The sequence below is a fragment of the Aphis gossypii genome, chromosome 3 (genome assembly GCF_020184175.1).
Source record: "Aphis gossypii isolate Hap1 chromosome 3, ASM2018417v2, whole genome shotgun sequence".
Lineage (NCBI taxonomy): Eukaryota > Metazoa > Arthropoda > Insecta > Hemiptera > Aphididae > Aphis > Aphis gossypii.
This window is the reverse complement of record NC_065532.1, coordinates 51,114,223-51,128,510: the sequence shown is the minus strand read 5'-3', so window position 1 is coordinate 51,128,510 and position 14,288 is coordinate 51,114,223. Positions and strand designations below refer to the sequence as shown.

Sequence of the window (14,288 nt, the reverse complement as noted above, 5' to 3'; positions counted from 1 at the left end):
TTTTAAATGTTTTTTTTATTTTCGTTTAATAAATAACAATACATAATAAATAATTTCAAAAAAATATAACCTCAATATAAGAATATATTAAAGGGTCAATAAATTTACATAGTATAATAATAAAAAAATAGTTAAAATATACAATGTCGGTACAAACCACACCATTTTCCATTTTTTAGGTATTCTTACATTCTTATCTATACTTACTATGATTATAATATTAGGTGCCAATATTTTTTATTTGACATTAATACCCTGAAAGTGAGACTAAAAAAATATTATATAAAATAATACAAAAATTCACAATATACTATATAGGTTTACAATAGTCGATAAACTAAAATCTCATTGTTTCAATCCTAATTTTGTTTGAATCGGTAAATATGTATTTGCTTACAAATTAAACTTTAAAGTAATTTTTCCATTTTCTGTTTAAAAAAAAAATATATTTATATAAAATAGGCAGTAGTAAGTTAGGCAAATAGTATACAATTTAAATAAATATAAACATTTTCATTAAATAATACTAAGTAAATTTAATAATATTTTGCTAATAAATTTTAAAAACTAATAAAACATTCACAAATCAAATTTTTGTTTACAAAAAAATAAATATTTTGATATTAAAAGCCAGCTTATTAACTTGTATTTGTAGATTTGTAAATTGTAATACGTATGTAGGTTGTAATTGAATACATCATATTGATAGTATTAAACTATCCAATATAAATTGGAATACAATGTTTAAAAGTGTATCTATCAAGTTGAGTTAAATCAGTTAGTAACATTGTGTAATGCAGTGTTCTGGTTATTGTAGTGTCTTGTTTGTTGTCAGAATATTTAGTTTATTATTTTTGTTAGCATTATGTAAATTTATTAGTTATATTATTCAATTAAATGTGAATTATGATTCAGTGAAGTAGCCCATGTCTAATGATAACAACTTAAATATAAATTGTATTTGTTTTAGCAATACATTTATAATAAACTATAATATAGTATATTATTTTAATACTGAATATAAAACAAAGTACTTATGTAAGTACTTAACTATTGGATACTTACAGCCTTGGATTTTTTTATATAATTATGTGAAATAAATTGTCAATCAATACAGTTGTGTTAGGTACATGACTGTTAGAACCAAAACTCCATTGAACAAATAAAATCTAAAATTATGTGTTGTGATGGGTAATTAAAACTAAAATATTAAATATGAAATAATATTGTTAATTTTAATAATGTACACACTATTTGTATTTGAATATCAATAGGTAGGTATTATAGTCACAACTTACTAGACAGTTTTTGTTAAGTTTAAGTGGTCAGTGGTCACAATATTAATTTGGTAAATAATAACATAACTAAGTTTTAATATTTTGTTTTATTATTTAAGATGTTTTAAATAATATATAATTGTTAAATAAAACAGTGCAATTTGCTTTTGATATTAAAATATGTCATACAATCATGATGTTTTTTATTTTTTCCAATGTAATGTTTTCGTTATTCAAGTATCTAACTTGATGTAATGTCTTTTAAACAATTTGCACAGTTCAACAGTTGTATAAAGTCAAAGTTTATTATAAAGATACACCAATGTATCTAATGAGTAATGTTGTACACAGTTTTGCAATAAAATATAAGCAAAAATAGCACTGTTAGTTGTTTTATGAAGTTAGGTTGTTGAGATGGCATTATAGGGGTTAAAAGTAGTCCTTGCTGCCAGTGTAAAATGAAAAAAAAAATAAACAGATATACATGTTGTATCGCAAACCTTGAATGCCTGTCTAAGTTACCTATTATGTTTAAAAACATTTGAAAACTTAAAAATATAATATCATAAAGGTAGCTTAGTCAGTAGACATTGTTTAAGCAAGTAATATTGTTTGATAGAGTCATAGAGATAACATTTGTTTGTTATAGTTGTAATGTTTTATCCAAAAATATAAACATGTATATTAATATGTAAATGTTTTTTTCATTATAGTCAATGATTGTTAAAATACTACAAATTCTTAAAAATGTATTATTTTTATTGCTATTTTTGTTATTTTCTATTTTCAGACTAAAGTTATAGCATAGACTTCTTAATATGTCTATGATCTACAAATAGTCATATAGATCAAAAAGCAAATATTATTTGAATCAGTAGAGACTAGTTGTATATTGTTAAAACTAAGTAATTAAGTAGTTTTGTTGTAAATATTATTATCCCATTATTCATATTAAGTAATCAAGTTAAGTTAGGTTATGAGTACCTACTTGTATCATATAACAAACTATATGTATAATTTGCATGTACTACTGTACTAGTAGGTATGCATGTTAGTTTCTGTCTATAAATCAATGTATGTATATAATGTTTATGTAAGTAAATAAGTATGTATGTATGTATATATGTATGTATGACGTATGAATGTATACATTGGTACACCAATGCATGTATAAGGTATGTATGTTTGTATGTATAGTTCTATGTAGGTATAAATTAATCAATGTATATACTTACATATATATTTTTTGTGTATTGTGTGTATGTCAGTTGTATGTAGGTAAAAATGCATCAATGTACCCATGTATTTACCTAGGTAGTAGGTATATATTATATTTGTATGTTTGTATGTATGTATCACAGAGGCGTAGCCAAAATTTTTTTATGGGGAGTGCTAAACACTTTTAACTTGAGTTATTGAAAATCAAAAACAAGAAAAAAATTAATAAACACTTTTAATAATTTTTTTTTTCAACTGAAATATTCTATTATACAACTAATAACAAAAAATGCCTATATTAGTTAAATAATTAAAATGTGTAAGACAATTTTTATATTTAAATTTGAATATTTCAAAACAATATGATAAATACGACCAATGGGGGGCCTATAGCCCCTTTAGCTCTCCCCGGGCTTCACAACTGTATGTATGTATGTATATATGTATGTATGTATTTATGTATGTATGTATGTATGTATGTATGTATGTATGTATGTATGTATGTATGTATGTAAGTATGTATGTATGTAAATAGGTAATGGTATGTAAGTAGCTAGTAGGTATATACTATACAGGTATGTTGTATGTATGTATATAAATGCACATATTTATGCAGTATTATTGTTATATGTAGGTATATATGAATTAATGTGTGTACTTACTTATATGTTATGTTTGTATGTATATTGTATATGTATATGGTTGTATGTATGTTGTATGTATAAATGCATCAAATTAAGGTGCCTTTGTTTGTATTTTGTTTGTCTATGTATGTTTATGTTTGTTTATATCAACATATGTTATTATACTTAGGTAGGTATACCTAGTCATAGTTAATTCATTATTATTCTTCTTTTAAGTATTATTATCTATTTAAATAAAAATGTAATAAATAATATTAATTATTTGGTTCTTATGGTATACTTGTTAGGTAGGTGTTAGGTATATTTGTGATTTGTATTATTTAGTTATCCATGACAAAAATCAATAGTTTTAGTCAATTTAATACTTGATAGTAAAATGTTTGTCGTTTTACCTAATTTATATTGTTTATAGTTATTGTTAAATGTTAAGTTTAATTTGTAGACTAAAGTAGGTACATAGTTTATGGTAGGTACTCTATTAACCTGGGCACCTGTTTCCTATTAATTGTCTTGATAGGTAGGAGGTATGTGGAAAAATGTTTATTCGTCAGTTTTTCAGTTGAATTGATTGAGTTGAGTATCTGTTAATTGATAATTTTGAATACATTTAATAGTCGAGTTATTTATGTGTATGTGTTGTTTTATTAGAGCTAACTTCTTTTATTAGTAATTTCCTTGAAGGAATAGTCAATACTAGTTTGTACTAATGTTAATTCAATAAATATATTCAGTAAATTGGTCATTAAAAAGTTATTATTGTTATTTGTACCTATACAGCTATACCTACATTTTATTTAATTTTTAGTTAAAATAAAAATGTCTGATATAGGTAAGTTCTTTAATAGTAATAACCTACATCTACTAGGTACTGTAGATACCTACACACACAATTCTTATAATGTTTTTATTTGTTAATTCAAAATTTGAATTTCAAATAGGCACTTAAAATGTAATAATTGTACAATTTCGTCAAAATATTTGTTTTACATGTAAAACCTAATTATAGGTAACAGCATAGCATAAGTGTAGTATCTAGGTAAAGTTATATTAGGTAGGTATGTCTCATGTCTAGGTACTATATTATTTTACTATATTCTATAATAGTAAAAAATAAAGCATCTGTTGTGTAATTGATGTTTGTATTGTCTTAGGTTAACACTACTTATTTTATAGCCATTTTAAATTATAATCTAGCAACATATATTTTATAACAAAATAGGTACCTAGGTAATAAGGTAAATTATGACCATTAAAATAAGCAACTATTTTTTTAAGGTTATGTTTCTGAGTTAAAGCTGTAAGTTTAGTTGTTAGGTAGGTATGTTTTATGTTTTACTTTGAATTGATTGTATTGTAATATTAATAAAACTTGAGTTGCCATTAAAAAACCGTTTAATTCTACTCTGAAGCATGAATATTATAGGCTATAACTTGTATCTATGTGGCTATGTAAGTACCTATATGGACTAAATTTCTGTCATACTTCATTTATTTTTATTATTTTAAAATAGGTAGGTATGTTATAATTTTTGTATTTGATTTGATTTGTAATTGTATCTGAATAATTCAATACTGCCCATTTGCATAAGTATATAGGTAGGTACTATAAATAAAACGTAGATAGTTACTGTTATAGCTTGGTTAGGTTAAGTCAATTGTGTAGGTAGTATTATGTTTGTTGTTAGGTAAGTAGTAAGTAGAAACTTATAGGTGTCAACTTCATAATTTATAATTGTATATTAATATATAAATAATAAAATATGATGTTTGTTTTTTGTTACTTGTTAGTATGTACCTACTGGCTACTTGACTAATTGTCACAGTATACAGCCGTTTCACTGGTCTGGAACAATTAAGTAGGCATCATGTAGTTCAAATAGTTTAATAGTTAATAGTTTAACCTACCTAGTTACTAAATCACTTTTTGCAGAATTTGAGCACAATAAAATTCAAAGTACCTACTTATATTTTAGATACATAGATAGTTTAAGTACATATTATGCATTAGGAATATTGATTTTAAAATACAAAGTGGAAAAATAATTAGTTTAAAAATTGCTTTTAGAAAAACATTATTCTGTTTATTTTTCTTATTTTTTTTTTTACAATATATGTAGACTAGGGTAATATAGTGTGTTGAACAGTTTGTCTTTGTCTGTCAGTTAAAGTTAAATTGTTAGGTATATCTAGTCTTTGGGTATATAATAATGTATACCTATATTATATTAAAAATAGGTGTTTCGTTGTGTTTATTTTATTAGACTGTTAATTTATAGAGTTCTTAACATTTTGTAAAGTAATAAATAATAATCATAAATTGTTACCTATATTTCTGTAAAGTAGGTAGGTACAGAGTTTGTTGTTAAGCATAGAATATTTAAATACCTATATTTGAGTTTAGTATGTTTTTTATTTGTATGTCAAATTGAGTTAAATAATAATAATTATATACTATATAGTAAAAATAATTTATAGAAATCTTAATAATGTGGTACCTGTGTACCAATAACAATAATTGAAACATTAATTGATACATTTTTTTCAATATTATAAACACAATATGAAGGTAGATTGTTTTCGATTTAATTTAGTAACAGTGGCAGTTTTATATTAACATCTCACTATCAGATAGTAAATATTCAGATTCATAAATATTATATCATAATGTCATAATATATTATTATTTATTATAGTAAATAGTTAATAATGTTTGTGTTTGTGTTGTAAAATGTAGGTAGGTTATATACGTTGGTAGCTGTGTATATTTCGTATAAATATAATAATTTACAGGGTGATTTATTAATTATTTTAAAAACAAACATTCATTAGCTTGAAAAATATCAACGGTATTGAAATTACCTCAACTTATGTGAAAAATTATGTGAAAAATTATTACCATTAATATTGTTTTGACACTGCAAATGGGTGTTTAATATTTAAAATATTAAAAAGTTTCTGTACATTTTGAATGTAATTTCATCATCATTAGCCGTAAAAGTTTAAACTTAGAATAATTGGTTATGATATGTGTGTTTATTTCGTTCAGTTTATGTCGCTGTGCATTAGTCAAAGAACTTTCGTAGTTATAGAGTCGTATAAGTATAGTGTATCTCAGTATCTGATATACACGTTTGTAATGTTTGTATTCTTTAGCTCGATGTCTGCGTGATGAACGTAAAAAAATAGGCTACACTGAAAAATAACCACTCGTTAAATCAATCAGTAAACATTATTGATTTGACAATGTTCTTATTAATATCGAACAAAAAATATTGTTTTATCAATAATTATGCTATAGCAAATTGTTAAAATATAGTACTTAAATAATCGATATTAATAATATGTGCGCATATTATTAAGGTGGTTTTCATTTGTACGAAATTCCCAAAATTATAAATCTTTTAATTGAGATTTACATTATGGACAACTGTAATCAATGTGTTAAGTACATTTTTTGGGTGAGTTAATGAATGAAACCCGCTGCATATGATACTTACTAACGGGAAAGTCCGAGCAGACAATGGTACAATGAGTTGAAAAATCGATTCATTGAAATATTATAATAGGTTGGATACGCGAAATGTATATTAATTTTTATATGTAATACGTATGTATTATACCATATAGGTATATTTTAAATTGATAAAAATGGCTCATGTGGAAATCTACTTGCACATGTTAATGACCTTGCGACCCACTTTCTATCTAAGTTTTCATTTTTGCGTTGTATACCCGGTTGGAAAGAGGAACTGGGATCTAAGTGAAAGCCCAAAGTGAAATTTCAAAGTCAGTAAATTAACATTGACGTGTGTGTAGATGAACTACCGAATTCTATATTTTTATGTATAGGCGTAATGTCATAACATTTATAACTATAGTTGTGTTAAAATGTTATTACTCTGTATAAATTTATAATTTATAAACAGAGCAGGATCACATCCCTGTTTTGCTTTAATAAAACGCATTTAATATACTTTTTTTAAATTTTAATAATATTTTTTTTTTCAAATTAAAACCTCCATTTTTTACTATTAATTGTTCAGTAGATGGGTACTTTTTTTTTACAAATAATGATGTATTATTTAAATCAATATTCAAACAAGTTAAGTTTTTGAATTATTAAAATGTATCTATTACTGTACTAGATAAAGATAAATAGGTAATTGCTCGTAATAATGATCTTACAAAAAATATAAAATATACCTATACATAATAATTAGTCCAGTATTAATTATACACAAATTGTATTAACTAAAAAATACTAATAAATTAATATTAGTTAATATAATTTTTAAATTGTTATATTATTAATTACATAGTCTCTTAACATTTTATAGTTGAATGGTGATTCTCATCATTTAGAAAAAAGAAGCTTGTACAGCAACACTGCTTATTAGATAGCACAACAAATTTAAATAATTGCGAATATGGTATTTAGGTAAGTAAACTTAATATATATTAAGAATATTAGAGAATATTATTACTTTAAAATTAGGATATTCAAAGATATTTAAATAATTGAATTACTAAAGAAAAAAGTTTAATGGAGGTGATCATGCTTATTTCTTGATGAATCACCCTTTTGGGACAGACTGTGAACATTGAATAAGTTGTAAAAGCGTACAATAGTCAATAATGCTATTATAATTCATTGTGATCGTCTTATACTAATTATAACATACCTACCTATAATAGCCGTACCGGTCATTCATGTTTCTAAAGTTATACATAAAAGTGTATGTAAAGTATGCAGTAAATTGTACATTTAATCGTTAGTATAATCTAGTATAGTGATAGTGTTCATTATAAATGAGTTTAAAATAGTTCTGGGCGCAGTCGTTGATTTCGTGTATTTAGGTAAAATGTTGAACATAAATATAGTATAAATATCCATAAAATAATTAATGTTATTAATTATTTTGGTTATTTTATGTATTTAATATGCAAAACTGTGAAGTTTTATATATTTCTATTTAATTCGTGCGTATATGTCAAGTGCTTAAGTGTATGGTTATACCATATTATATAAGTGTGTTTAAATTGAGACTTACATTTAAATTGTTGTATTTAAAGTTAAATTTATAGGTACAATATGGTTTTAAATACTATAATCATGTTAAACTATTCATGTCATAACAGTATGTATATAGTCGTATAGAAGTAAAATCTAATTAAAGTAGGTAATAGTACATATAATAGTCATTAAGTTACGTATAATCGTATAAGCTGCATAAGTATATAAAAACTTGTGTTTATTTGTATACATTAATCTATACAAACAAATTTCAGTATAGGTATAAAAGTCATCAACACAACATGTTTAAAAAAATATTTATTTATTTATACAGCAAGTAGGTACGTGTAAAGTAATTAATATATCTGCTATGTGCAGTTACGTTAGTAGGTAGACATTATTTTCTTCTAAAACAAAAATCCGTATGTTTCATATATTGATTAGTAATTTTCATGTACAAACGTATTAAGTAAACGTAAAAGTTAAATATTGTATATTTATAATACACTATATTATAGTATACAGTTCCAAAGAAAAATCATTGTTGTTAGTATAGTAGTTAAGTTGTATGTTTACTTATGCTGTAGAAGTATAAATGGGAAATAATTTAAGTATATTGGTTATAACAGTATAGTATGTATTATAAATAGTTTATGAAAAATAATAAATTGATATTTCAACTATGTAATTTTTTCAATAAAAAGTTAATTGCTGGCCTTGAAGTTTTAAAAGTCCCACGGTGTCGTTTTTGTTAAACAGCATTTTAGATAAAAACCGTCGGGAAAAAAATATAAGGATCGCAAAAAATTATTTTATCACAGCCATGTTTAAAAAAAAAACAATAATTTATCTACATGTGCACCTTAGCAAGTGACTTTAAGATACACTATAGCTACGCGTTTTTGATATAAATTATATATTATGTTTAAATATAGTAAAATTTCATTACATAATTTAAAATAATTTAGTTTTATAATTTTAAATCCGTAATTAATTGATTAACTAAAAATATTAATCGAATAAATAAGTTATTTACAATATAGTAGAATTAGCTATCGAAAAGATCGTAGTTGTTGACTATTTTTTCTTTTGTACGAAGCAATATTAAACTGAAGTACCTCGTCATGTATAAATCGATGATCAATATAAGAGCGAAATATTACATACCTTCATAATATGATGTCCATATTATATACATCATATATATATATATTATTATTCGAACAATTTATTAAAAAATAAAATGAGTAATGTTTGTTTTTGAGAATATATGAAAATCCCATTTGGTCCAAATAGTATAGTGTGCAGCTAAAGGACTTAGCGAGACTGTTGCGATTTCCAGGGCGTTTCAAAACTGTAAAACAAAATCAACATTTAACAACACATATAAAACTCAAAGCACTTTTGTTATAATGACTATAAAAAATTCACACCGTGAGTTCGCGACCAGTATCTGCAGTAAACAATATATAATTATTATTTAGTTTAATTAGTATTTTCGTCCAATAACCATTTATTGTTATTATTGTAATTTATAACTGATAATTAGGACAATATACTAATCTCGACTGAGCAGCTGCCGTGACCGCCGCAGCGTCGATGAATGGTGACGACTGAATGCGAAGGCAAACCCACCCGCTGGTGTTTTATATACATGCTAATTTTGTATACGCATTTTTTTCCTCATTATTTTCTTATTTGTCGTCTTTCGTTTTAACGAGCGATGACGGAAGAAAGCAGAGAAATCGTGAAACGTCAAATTTCACACCCGTCAAGACACCAAAAGAAGAGAGGAGAGAGAGAGGGAGATAGAAGAAAGAAAATTAATGGATATATTATATCACATAGTGCACACCAATGCGTAAACATTGAAAAAAGTGCGCGCTTCTGATTTCACTCTGATAATATGATATATATATATATATATGGTATGTGCGAATCCAAAAAACTTTAAACAAATACAACACACACACACACATACACACGCGCGTACTGCCTACCCACGGAATAGATCACGCAAAATACGTAGTATGTTGACGTAGTGTCTTAAATATAATATTGTGAAGGCAGAAATATAGTTGGTAGAGAAAGTCAATAGAACGCGGCCCAGATGAAAACCTAATACCTTTTATGCGTTTTTTTAGAACTATGGTTTTATATCGAGTATAATACTGCAGTATTATAACAATGACACTATGTAAATATAGAGATAGAATTCTATGAAAACTATAGATTTTGACGATTTGAAACGGTTTCACATGTACGATGTACTTGTATATTATATGAATAATGTTAAACAGTAGCATACAAAATTGGTTAACTTAAAACGGTTCACTAAAACTTAATGGACCAATCATGGGCCATTAAATCATGTTTAAAATATCTATAATGGACTATTTTAGGTTTACTATTCATTCATTAAATGATCAGTTATTGTCTATGTCACTCGGAACTCAATATTAATGCAACATTGTAGACTGTAGTGTACTTGTAAAACAAAATGAAAGCTAAGCTTGTATAAGAAAAGTTATTATAATAATACATCACACTAAATATTTATGATTGAAACATACTTGTAATTTGGTCGCTGATGTTAGTATAATTTCTTAAATGTTAAACATGGTTTGATTTAACGAAAATCTGTAAATGTATACTATGGCCCTATGGCCGAGGAGTTGTGATCACAATAATTTACAACGTCTCCACATAATAATGTGATGTTTATAAAAACATAATATACTTATATACTCTTATTCAAATAATATTCCGATTTGTGATATTTCAATATTTGATATGCATAAAACATGTAACTGCAATTATATTATTTTAATACACATTTTTATAATGTGAATATTTCTTTCTCATCACGTGTATATATGGTTTATATAGTCACATGTATATAAACAGTGCTAGGATTAGGGCGTGAGTGTGAGCTTATATCAAAGAATCTAACAAATAGTAAATAGGTACCTACATAATACATATACCTAATATACGCATCTATATATATATATTCTATCTTCGCGTTAGAGACGAAAGAGAAACGATTACAAATAAAAAAAAAGAAAAGAAAAACGGTCAAGCAGCATTGCATCTTCGACGGATTATGTCATGTATATATTTACCTGCATATTATTACTGTGGGAATTTTATTTATTTTTTAAACTTGCCCGGTAACGATAGCGGACTTTCTCTCATCGCAACTGTGTTTGTGTATAGTTAGGCAGGTAGGCAGGTAAGCATGTGTCTATTTGATATACGCTCCAGTTGACGAATAAATAATAACCGTGTATACGTTTTATATATATATGTATACACATTATTATATATAGACACTGCAGCAGCCGAACAGCAAACGGACCGGCGCCGCGCGCGATATGCGCTCTCGAGGCGTGACATTCGCGAGATTTTTAATTGATATTCAAATGAGCCGTGAAAGTTGAAATCGTTAACCAGCGCGCGTTCAAATCGTTTTGATGACGACGGGTGGCGGACGCACGCACGAAATATAAATGATCTAAAAATCATTTAACGGTGACATTATTATATCGTAACTTTCTATTATATACGCGTGCATGCGTGTTATTTATATAGACGGCCACCATCATCCGGTTGTTCGGGATAATATTATATATATACATATATATGTAAACGTGCTACTGCTTTTGTAGACGACAACGAATTTTCTGTTGGTTTTCCGTGTTGGATTTTCACGCCAATATAAAAAAGACGTTCGTAATTGCCTTTCACTCATAACATTATAACCCGTAGAAAATTTTTTTTTCTCTTAACGACCGCCGTTATTCAATACATCATCTATAAACGCATATTATGTATAATATATAGGTATATAGGTATTTGTATTTTGTATGTATTTGTGTATGTGAGTGTGCATTATACATAACGCCATTAGGCGTGGGTACTGGTCGTTGATTTTCCACAATTAACAATAATATACATCTTAACGATAGGTGTTCATTTAATGCGTGGAAACCAAAAAGCGTATATAGAAATGTGAACACTTTCAAAACTATGGTAAATGTTTTATAACAATTGTTGCAAGTTAACCAAAAAAATAAATGTATATTTAATCGGTTAATAAAAGAAATGTTTATTTTTTACCATTGTGTTTATTTTTGTTTTCATTTGACATGAGATTTTTTTAGTTTCAACGAATTTTTGACAATGAAAAAATCTGTACAATTGTGCATTAACAAAATCTATTTATTTTTAAAAAACAAATTTATAAATTAAGAAAAAAAATATATTTGATATCGATGGATCCCCCGAATAACGGCTCTGGAATGCTAAATAATTTAATATTTTGGAATCAATTTCAAAATAAAAATCAATTCGTTTTCTCAGAGCACAACTACTCACAAGTATAATTTTATCATCATTCTTTAGTACTAAGTCAATGGAACTCACGGATGCACATAAAATGCCTATACAAAACGCCGTCTTAATATATTTTTAGCGGCGGCATAAAACACGAAGGTAGGTACCCGCAAGTACACAAAAACGCAGTCGACTCGGACTGGTTGGTCAGAGTTACGAAATAATAATACATTAACGGTAGTAATATTATTGGCTGGAGATTTTTCCATTTTATTATTTCAATATTTTCATTCCAGTTTGGTGTGACACGAGTTAAGACATGAGTTTATTATGCAAACAATGAAGTAGAACATTTATTTACGCATACTGCAGCGTTTGAAAGGTATGCGAAATTTATTATTCACATGCAAAATTATTTAAAAATTGTGTAAAATATGTTTATATGCATATATAGGTCTCGGATAATGGTATGTACTTATAATATATATTATATTATAATGTATAAATAAACGAAAATATCAAACCTCATGCTCGCCCCGCCGCCGGAAACCGCGTCGCGGGTCGCCGCGGTGCTGCCTCCATCGTCGGACCCAAATCGGCGGCTGTGGCGGCGGACGGTGGTGGTGCGCTATTGCAGGTTTGTCGTCGTCGTTGTCGTCGCTGTTGCTGCCGCAGCGGCGTGCACGACGGTCATTGCGATTTTTTCCTGTGCAGCTTGTCGTTCTGCTTCATCGTCGAAATGGCGTTCACCGAGCCGAACAGTATTTTGGCGGTGACCTGGACGCGTCGTGGCTGTGCTGCCGGACCGTCGCCGGCACCACCGCCCCCGCCGCCGGCCGACGACGGACCGTAACCACCGCACGCGCCGTTCAGGCACTTGGTGGGACCGTTGTTGTTCACGTCGCCGCCCGTCGACCGGGTCGGGGAACCGTCCGGCACCCTGGTTTTGGGGGAACCTTTGGATATCTATATTCGTAAACAAACCATAACAAAATGAATCAATAATAATTGTGGTTAACGATCGAAATATACGCGTGTGCGTGAATATCGCGCTGAAAACCTGAAAACATTAAATCATCTATAGACGAAATACAAAAATAATTCGAATATGATAATATAATCTCTGCGCACCGTTGAAAAAAATTGTAGTTTTTTAGGGCGCACATTTCGGAAAATCGACATATAGTAATATTATAATCATTTATCACGAACCAATGGGCGCAAATGTGCCACAAACGAAAGCCGACCCGTTTGTTTTTGCTCAAATACAAAACAGTGTTTTTGACCCCGCGCGACGGAGAAAGCCGTCATCGTACACATCGTATAAATTCAGTATATATATATATATACAGCACGATCAAACGCCCCTGGGGCGTTTATAAATCTCGTCCTCCTGCACACGTTTAGGTATAAAAGTATGTGTGAGTATAAGTGTGTGCGTGTGCGTCTATTTGTACAGCTCTCGACCGACGCGCGGGGACGACCGGAAAGGTATATTATTAGTATATTATTATTATACTTTACCGAGTATTTATCGCCGCACTGTGACCGAGGCACACGTTCACGAACTATATAAGTAATAATATAATTTTCGATTTGTCAATAATCAACTGAACACGACTCCAACTACGGATATTTTGGTAATAATACCGTGATCCAAACTGTAGTCCAAACAGGATTTAAACAATAAATTAAAAAAAAAAACGTCATCCTCTACGATTGACAGTAGAAACCGCTTTACAGACAGTCGATAATGAGTGCGTTGTACTATAATATATTATAAGTTATATTTCCTTG

At 27.9% G+C, this 14,288-nt stretch overlaps 1 long non-coding RNA gene across 1 annotated transcript; it reads right to left on the bottom strand.

Moving 5' to 3' along the window:
* Positions 1-8,456: 8,456 nt before the first annotated feature.
* Positions 8,457-13,002, bottom strand: LOC126550826 (uncharacterized). Its single transcript, XR_007604858.1, has 2 exons — positions 9,587-13,002; positions 8,457-9,507 (listed from the first exon to the last, which is right to left on the bottom strand). It is a non-coding gene; the product is annotated as an uncharacterized LOC126550826 (long non-coding RNA).
* Between the last annotated feature and the right edge of the window lie 1,286 nt (positions 13,003-14,288).